We start from the raw sequence: 10,313 nt of genomic DNA on the forward strand, positions 1-10,313 counted from the left end.
GAAGGAAGCTGGAAAAATGGTGAGAAAACCATTATAGGAAGCCAAAAACCAAAATGCCAGGAGAGTAGAAAAAAATGGTGACCCATGTTACCACCTGAAGGTGACTTGGAAGCCAGCAAATGTACCCACAGAACATTTAGCCTTGGAAAAGAGATGTCTAGGTGAAATGTTGGAAATGTCAGCTTGCTGTTACTCCAAAGAATCAGTCAGATGTTAAGTAGAAAGAATTTAGAGGGACTACAAAGTACTACATTGGAATAATAACTTTCTCATCTTCATCCTTTAAAGCCAGAATAATATTATGAAATGAAAACTTGGCTTTAAGTAAAAAACGAAACCAAGGGCTTTGAGATATTTTTCCATGACTTTTTGGTTTTTGCTTGGTTTTGGTTTTAATCCTGGGAATTGAACCCAGGTCCTCATGCATGCTAAACACACACCCTCCCATTGAGCTACATACACCCCTCTGAAGGAATCAAGGCACTAGCTAATAGATCCTTCCAGCTGCTTTCAGGAACGATTAAGATTGTTCCACAGCCATTGGACACACCTAGAGTATCAATGATTAAGACTGATGGGGGGAGCTCACAAATAATTGTGGGTGTGGCCTTTTGCGCATAGAGTGGACTCCAATCAGAGTTTTCCCCAGAAAACTTTAGAGAGCTACACTAATGAAAGTGGTATTAACCTAGACTAAAAGGAACTACATGTAGAAAGACTCTGGGCTCCTGGGTAGGAAGCAAGCTATGAAAGTTGCTGAAAAGGCATATTTTACACTGCTGTCTTCATAAGTGTCCAAGGAGGACAATAGAGCATGGAAGGTACAAGAGGGTGAAGCCAAGAGCCAAAGAAAGCAACGGATTGGAGTAGACAAATTCCAGTGTGGCCTGCAATGATCCCTGCCTCCTGAAATTTACGCCTTTGTGTAATCCCACCTCTTAAATATAAGTGGGGTCTGGGATATTCTTCTATGAGGATATGACAAAGGTGATGGAATGTCATTTTTGTAATTATGTTATGTAAGGTTTTAACTTCCATCTTCCTAGCAGGCTGTAATGACTCCCATGCTGGCTTTGATGAAGCAAGCTGCCCTACAGAGAGACCCACATGGCAAGGAACTGGGGCCAGCTTCTTGCCAATTTCCATCAAATAACTGGAGCCCTTATCCAATAATCCACAAGAAGCTGCATCCTGCCAACAACCCCATGAGCTTGGAAGTGGATCCTTGCCCAGTGAAGCCTCAAATGAGACCCTGGTCCTGGCTAACACCTTAATTGCAGTCTTGTAAGAGATTCTGAAGTAGAGGACCCAGCTAGACCATGCTCAAATTCTTGACCCACAGAAACTCAGATTACAAGTGGGTGTGGTTTTAAATCACTAATTTTATGCTGATGTTGTTAGGCAGCAATAGATACCTAATACACGTAGGATACAGAACTGGAGCTTATTTGCAAAATATTGCCCGTCTACAGAGCAAAGAGACCTGCTATCACTTTCCCATTGGGATTTTGGAATTGCTATGAGCAAGTAAATGTTATGATGCCTTCCATTCTCATGCTTTCCAAATGGAAGTGCTTTTGTAATTACCCTGTCCTTGTTTTACCGACTTATGTTAGGTACATGGGGGGGTAACTAATTTGACCATTTTGGGGGGGGGGGGTACCAGGGATTGAATTCAGGGACACTCAACCACAGAGCCACATCCCCAGTTCTATTTTGTATTTTATTTAGAGACAGGGTCTCACTGAGTTGCTTAGTACCTTGGCTTTGCTGAGGCTGGTTTTGAACTCAAGATCCTCTTGTCTCAGCCTCCCGATCCTCTGGAATTATAGTCGTGTGCCACCGTGCCTGGCCTAATTTGAATTTTAATTCATGTATCTTGTGTGTGTGTGTGTGTGTAAATATATATTTTAGTTGTAGTTGGACACAATACCTTCATTTTATTTTATTTATTTTTTTAACCTGGTGCTGAGGATTGAATTTGGTGCCTCGCATGTGCTTGCGAGGGCTCTACCATGAGCCACAACCCCAGCCCCCAATTCGTGTATCTTTGGATTATGAGTAGCCACCTCCAGACGTTACAGGAGGAATTATGAGATCTTGAATTCTGAGTCATGTTTGAGATTTTTGGAGGCTGCTGGGATGAGAATGCTCACATATCATATGTAGGAATGATGTGAAGAATGGTCATGAGGACAAACAGTTGGCAAAAATGGCCCCAAATGCTTCATACCTGGGTTAACCAGTTTTTCACTACAGTAGCAAAATACTTGAGATAAACAGGACTGGGAGTGTAGGACACTTTCCTAGCATGAGTGAGGCCCTTATTAAATCTCTAGCTCCACAAATAAGCCAACAAACAAACAAACTCTGAGATAAACAACTTAAAAAGAGGAAATCTTTTATTTTGGCTTACAGTTTGAGTGGGTTTCAATTGGTGGTTGGCTGGCCTCGTTGCTTTTGAGTCTGCAGTGAGGCAGTATTTCATTAGCTGAAGCCTGTATGGAGGAAACTCCTCACCTCATGGTGGCCAGGAAGCAAAGAGACCTGAAGGGACCAGGGTTCCAATATCCCCTTCAAGGGTATAGCCCTGATGATCTATTTCCTTCCACTAGGGCCCGCCTCCTAAGGATTCCACTACCTTTCAATAGCAACATGGGCTAAAGATCAAGCTGTTAATCATGGGCCTTTAGGGGACATTCCAGATCCAGACTACAGCCACATCTAACTTATCCACAGAATTTGCTGCATAACTTGGTCGTACCCTTCCGTTACGACTCTTAAGATCCGCAGTGCTATTTGGTTTAGTCAATGGGGTGTTAGCAAACACGCAAGCTGAGGCTTGAAAACAACTTGTGTTGTTGAGCTTGCTTTCTTGCAGGAGCACCATTTCTATGATAACATGACAAGGAAAGATGACAAATGTGGAGAAGAACCTGGTCATTCCAGCTGTTCCTTCCAGCCAACAGTCAGCTGAATTCCATATATATAAGTTCAGCCAATATCAAAATCGTCAGTCACATAAACAATAAATATTTTATCTCTGTAGGCCTCTGAGAGTTTGTTGTTGAATGTTAGCATTATAACAATAGACAACTGACAATACCTAAACTCATACATATTATACAAAATACAACTAGATCAATCTCTTATTAATATCAAAATTAATAATTTTATCAAATTATTGATTAGTATAAACTATGATTATAAATGATATATTTGTCAAATATTATAAAATTAATATCAGTGAAAAAAATCTCAAAATATCAACAAACCATTAGGGCATTAAAGATGATGTTTCATGACCAATGTAATTTATTACCAAATGGTTCTGTATCAGAAAAATCAATGAATGTAATTCTTTATTTCAATAGGTTTAAGAAGAAAATCAATTTGATTGTAGCTGCCAAAAAGGTCTTTGACAGAACTTAATGCTCATTCCTGATTCTTTTTTTTTTTTTTAAGTTGTTGATGGACCTTTATTTTATTTATTTGTATGTGGTGCTGAGAATCGAACCCAGTGCCTCATGCATGCCAGGCAAGCGCTCTACCACTGAGCCACAACCCCAGCCCTCCTGATTCTTAAAAACTAATAAAAGTCGCATGTATTTAAGGAGGAAATACTAGAGTCATTCCTGCTAGAATCAGGAACAAGCTACTCTACTAGTACTTAATATTTTTTGAATGTAACAACCATTGCATGCAGACAAAACCAAGACATAAAAATTGAAAAGGATGATATAAAATGAAAGAGAATCAATGCTAAAACTAATGCAAACAATAAGAAAATTCAGTGAAGTGGCAGGATATATATAGTCAATACAAATTACATGCTGTGAAGGATGAGAGCCCAATTGCATAGCAACAAAATGTTAAGATACTTAGAAATACAGCTAACATTTGAAGAAAATATTCAAACATTTCTTAAAGGTATAAAAATAGACTTGAGCAAAAGAATTACTCAGAATCATGAAGATTTTATGTGTTCCAAATAAAAATACCAATTTTTGTAGGGCAGGGGATGTTTGCCTGGATCTAGACAATGAGATTGTAAGTTCATTTGCAAAAGCACACAAACAGAAATAGCTAGGAAAATTCTGAAAAAGAAGTTCAGTGAGGGTATACCAGCCATGTTAGATGATGAAACAAAGTTTCTATAAAAAAAAATGTGCTGGTTTAGAAATAGCTCAAGAGAACGAAATAAATAGTAAGTCCAAAAACACACATAATTACATGTGGACAAGAACTATATGAAAAAGATGCTGATTTAAAACACTGAAAATATGGAATTTTTGATACATAATGTTAGGGAAATTGGACAGCCATATGGAAAAATATAGTAGTAGAATCATGCCTCATGTCATATACCAGAATAAATTTCAAATGGATCAGAGATCTAAATATAAAATGTGAAGCCATACAAATCCTAGAAGAAAACATGATAGAATTCATTTGTAATTTGGGACTAGGAAAAGCCTTACATGTCTCAAAATCCATCTTACATTCCTTACAGTAATGCAAAAGGGACTCCATTCTCCACATCCTTGTCAATATTTATTATTTATACACACACACACACACACACACATACACACACATATCATCATTATCCTAGTAGGTATGGAGTAGAATCTCATTGTGGTTTTGATTTGTGTTTCCCTAGTGACTAGTGATGTTGAGCATTTTTTCATGTGCTTATTGGCTATTTGTATATATTTTGCTGTTTTGATGCTGTTGTAAAGATATCTCATTTTTTAATTTTCAGTCATCTATAGGATTGTCTTGAGATATTCTACGGTGTACAAAATATTCATTGTTAATATATAGAAATTTATTTTTATCTGATGTATCTTGCAACCTTAGTAAATTCACTTATTACTTCCATAGTAATTTGTATTAGTGAATATAGGATTTCTACATATTATGACATATTTTTGGTAAAACAAACCAAAAAACAGACTTTCTGTTTTTTTTTTTTCTGATCTGTAAGAATTTTCTTTTCCTTGCTTTATTGCAGTGGCTAGAATGCCCAGTGTAATGTTGAATAAAAGTGAGAAAGCAATAATTCCTGCCCTGTTCTGGATCTTAGGGGACAGTTTTGTTTTGTTTTAACCACTAAGGGTCATGTTAGATATTGGGTGTGTGTGTGACAAGGGGTGAATACATGCATGTGTATGCCTTTCATTAGATTAAGAAATTTTGCTTCTATTTATAATTGAGAAAAAAGGAAAAGAGATAGAGGCATTGAAGAGAAAGTATGTGTTTGTCATGCATTTGACAAATGCTTTATATGTATCGATTATGGTTTTTCTCCTCTATGCTGTTAAAATGGTGATTACATTATTTGGTTTCAGATGTTAACGACAACTTTGTATTTCAGGAATAAACACCACTTAGTTATGTGCTGTCAACCTTTTTATATATTTCTGGATTTATTTTAATACTATTTTGTTAAGAATTTTTCATCTGTGTTCTCAAGGATTTTTCCAAGGTTTTTGTTGTTATTGTTATTTTGTGATATTAAAGATTGAAGCCAGGGCACTGTGCATGCTGGACAAGTGCTTTACCACTGAGCTATGTCTTCAGCACTTTTTAAAAATTATATTTTGAGCGGCTAGCACATGGAGGCACTGGGTTCGATCCTCAGTACCACATAAAAATAAGTAAATAAAATTAAGGTATTTTAGAAAAAGGATGGGAATGTAGCTCAGTGGTAAAGCACCTCTGGATTCAATCCCCAGTACCAAAAAAAGAAAAAAAAAAGAACGTTTAAAAAAATTATTTTGAGGGATCTTGTTGTCTCACTATTGGTAAATTGCCTGGGCTGAACTCTAATTTGTAATCCTCTTGCCTTAGCCTCCAAGTAGCTGGGATTACAGGTATGTGTCACTGGGCCAGGCTTCATGGTTTTTAAAAAAATATCTTTATCTGGTTTTGTTACAAGATAAAGAATTCTTGTTCCTTAAAATAAGTTTGAAAGGTTAGCATCATTTATTACTTAAATGCTTGTTAGAGTTGGACAGTGAAACCATTTTAGTTAGATGCTTTCTTTGTGGGAGTTAAGAGTTACAAATTGTTTATTAAAATTATAGGGCCCTTCCTATTCTGTATTCTTTTTTTTGTGTCCATTTTAATAATTTGCATCTTTCAAAGAATCTCCCTTTATAATTTTTTTCTCATTTGTAGATGGATACAATACCTTTATTTTATTTTTTTATATTATTTTTATGTAGTGTGAGGATCCAACCCAGTGCCTCACACATGCCAGGCAAGTGCTCTACCACTGAGCCACAACCTCAGCCCCAAGAATCTCCCCTTTTAACTTATATAATTTATTAGCATAAATTATTCATAATTGCTGTGATTTGGAGCTTGTATTAAAGGAGGCTTGATTATTAGCCTATGGTGCTATTGGGAAATAATGGAGCCATTGGGAAGTGGGACCTACTGAGAGGTCCTTAGATGACTGGGCATGCTGTTGAAGAGGATATTGGGACATAGCCTGTTAGAGTCTGTAAACAAGTCAAAATAACACCTGGCATTTTGCCAGGGGAATGTTAGAGTTCGTAAACAAGTCTGGATGGTGGCCTGTTACGGGGAGCCCCGGGACACTCGGGGGTAAGTGACGAAAAATGCTGCCCGACCATAGATAGGACGGGAGCAAATCTGCTCGTCCCTAGGCAGATAGGGCGAGAGGAAAAATGACAATTTCGAGAAAATGGAGAAGATTGATACAGTATGTTTGTGTCTTGTTTTGTCTCAGTGTATTGTATTGTCTTTGTGATGAAAATATGGAAGGGGTGAGAAGTAAATTACTAAGGGAAGAAGGCACCCCAGTGGAACCAAGAATAGTTAGGGCATGTGTTGATAAGAGCCCAGGAACTCTAGTCAGAAAGAAAAAGAAAGTTCAGAAGAAGAAGGATTATCAGAAAAAAAGTTGCAGCAAAAGGCTATTACTGAATACTTTTCATTACCGGAGGGTGCGTGAATCGGAGCGGCGGCTGCCACGTGCGCAAAACGCTCATGGTGCAGCAAGGTTTTTCCAAGCAGCGGCAGTGGGCTCTTCCCCGCCCCCCACCCGGGGAGCGGGATGCCACTTCAAGAGCCCAAATCCAAACCTGACCTGGAGGCACAGTTTTGCAGGCTGTTTGAGTCCAGGACACTCCCCAGGGCCATCTGGGGCTGCCCGGGATGCTACAGCCGGCAGAAGATGCTACTGGCATCCCTGATGTTTGGTCATTTTCAATGCCAATAACTAAGCTACAATGGTTCTCCCACACCTGGAAGCTAATGAGTAATAAACACTATTAAGGCTTATTTCAAATGTAAAAAACCTTGAGATAATGTACTAAATTGTTCAGAAGGTTGTTTTCTTAGTGGAATACTACAGGATTTTTTTTAGCCATCCAGAGTTCCTGCCTTCGTCCCAGTGCCGGTGAAAATGAGAGTGGAAGAATTTCCAGTGTTGCTGAAAACCGGAGGGAGACTTCGGCTGAGAACCGGACGAGACTTTGGATCAAGCTAGCTGCCTGCAGAACTTACCTGGACTGTGATTTAAGCTAGCTGCTTGCAGAACTTACCTGGACTGTGATTTAAGCTAGCTGCCTGCAGAACTTACCTGGACTGTGATTTACCTGGACTGTGAGTTAATCTATTGAGACACTACTTTACCTGGACTGAGACAACAAACTGTAATCTATAACAAATTGTAACTCGGTATCTTTGCTAACAGTGTCATTGCTGGTATAATTTTTCCAAGGGCTTCTTGCATGGAGCCATCAAGTGGCTTGGTATTGTGGCATTTTGTATCCTCCCCTTCTGTTTGTAGCAGGTTATTTATGGTGTTTCTGTAAAAACCACTATGGTGGTTATTTAAATTAAACAAAAGGGGGAAATGTTAGAGTCTGTAAACAAGTCAAAATAACACCTGGCATTTTGCCAGGGGAATGTTAGAGTTCGTAAACAAGTCTGGATGGTGCCTGGCAAAATGCCAGAGGGAGTGGTTTGAGAAGTAACAAAAGCGAGCCATTAAGTGTGGAGATTCCTTATTGGTTGACTGATGTATCTAGTTTATGCTAATTGGATGAGCTGTGTGGAATGTATAAATACTGCTCCTGTCCTGCAATAAATGGCTCCTACTCCTGCTGTATCAACGTACACAAGTTATTCGTCCGTCCCCCCCCCCCCCCCCCCCCCCCCCCCCGTTATTTTGCTGCAGCCGGACTGCGGCAATAGCCTGTCTTTTTGTTTTGTGGCTGCTATGAGGTGAGCAGCCTTCTCTGTTATGCATCCCCCCAAGATGCTCTGTGCCACCACACACTCAAAGCGATGAGGCCCAGAGACCCCAGACTGAGACCATGAGCCAAGATAAACTGTTGCTCCTTTAAAGTTGAGTCATCATGGGTATTTTGTCACAGAAATCTCACATGGTAATATTCCATTATCCTTACATGTCTACATCATCTATACTGATGTCTTCTCTTTTTTCATTTCTGACATTGGCAAGTTCTATCTTCTCTTTTTTTCCTTACTCAGACTAGAGGTTTATCAATTTTATTGATCATATTCTTTTTCTACTTTATTGATTTCTACTCTTGATTATTTACTTCAGATTTGTTTGTTTGTTTTTGGTACGGGGGATTGAACCCAGCGGCACTCTACCACTGAGCTACCTGCCCAGCCCTTTTTGGTTTGTATTTCAAGACAATGTCTCAGTTGTTGAGTGTGGCCTCAAAATTTTGCTCCTCCTGAGTAGCTGGGATTACAGATGTACACCACCATGCCTGATTACATCTCTTAGCCCTTTATATCAAAGCTTAATTACTTAATTTACTCTACTTTATCTGGCTTTTCAAGGTAGAAACTTAAGATTGTAGATTTAAGACATTTCTTATTTCCTAATATAAGCATGTAACATTATAAACTTCATTGTATGTACTGCTTTCACTGCATCCCATATTGTGTGGTGTGTGTGTGTGTGTGTGTGTGTCTGTTGTTGGGGATCAAACCCAGGACCTCATACATGCTAGACAAATGCTCTGTCATTGAGCTATATCCTCAACACCCCAAAACTTCTATATACTGTGTTTCTATTATCATTCAGTTCAAACTTTTTTTCTGATTTTCATGATTTTTTCCTTGACTAATGACTTAATTTCCAATTATTAGGAGATTTTCCAAATATCTTCTTGGTATAATTTAATTTTTGTTATTTAATTGGTCTCTGTGGCCCAAGAACATACTTTGTATGATTTCAGAATTTTAAAATTCATTGAAATTTGTTTTTTGGCCCAGTATATACTTTAATCTTTGGGAACATTCCATAAGCAATCTAAAAGAATGAGTTTTCTGATCTTGTTGAGTGTACTGTAAGTGACAATAAGGTCAAATTGGTTGATGATGTTATTTGAGTTTTTAAAAATATCCTAACTTATTTTCTGTATACTTGTATCATTACTGAAGGAGGAAGAATAAAATATCTAACTATAATTGTGAATTTCTCTTTTTTCTTTCAGTTCTTTGCATATTGCTTCATGTACTCTGAAGTTCTGTTACTGGGACATGCACATTTGGGACTATTAAGTCTTCTTAATGATTTGACCCACTTATCATTAAGAAATGTCCTTTAAATACAAGCTTTTTTGGGGGGGGTACCAGGAATTGACCTCAGGTGACTCGACCACTGGGCCACATCCCCAGCCCTATTTTGTATTTTTTTTTTTTTTAAAGACAGGGTCTCACTGAGTTGCTCAGCAACATGCTTTTGCTGCCGCTGGCTTTGAACTCAAGATCCTCCTGCCTCAGCCTCCCGAGCCACTGGGATTATAGGCATGTACCACCTGGCATGGTGACTTGCATAAATTTCTTTCTGGTTTTTTTTTTTTTCAGTTTTCGGTGGACACAACATCTTTATTTTATTTTTATGTAGTGCTGAGGATTGAACCCAGCGCCCCGTGCATGCCAGGTGAGCGTGCTATTGCTTGAGCCACATCCCCAGCCCTTGCTGTTCTGTTCTCCATCTTTCTTTTTTCCTCCCTATATATATGTCTTTTTCCTCTGGCTGCTTTTACAGTTTTCTTTTTATCACTGATTTTCAGCAATTTGATTACAATGTTTCTTGGTTTGTATTTAAAACTATGGGACTTATTGCACTTTGTGGATTTGAGGGATTATAGGTTTTCATCAAATTTGCAAAAATTCCAGCCATTATTTTTACAGATATTTTTTTCTCTAAGACTTCAGTTCACTTCACATATTCTCTAGGGCTTCAGTTAAACATGTCAGACAATTTGATATTTCTCCACAGGTCATGA

This window comes from Marmota monax, unplaced genomic scaffold (assembly GCF_021218885.2).
Source record: "Marmota monax isolate L192 unplaced genomic scaffold, Marmota_monax_Labrador192_F-V1.1 WCK01_AAM20220418_F8-fsc00021, whole genome shotgun sequence".
Taxonomy (NCBI): domain Eukaryota; kingdom Metazoa; phylum Chordata; class Mammalia; order Rodentia; family Sciuridae; genus Marmota; species Marmota monax.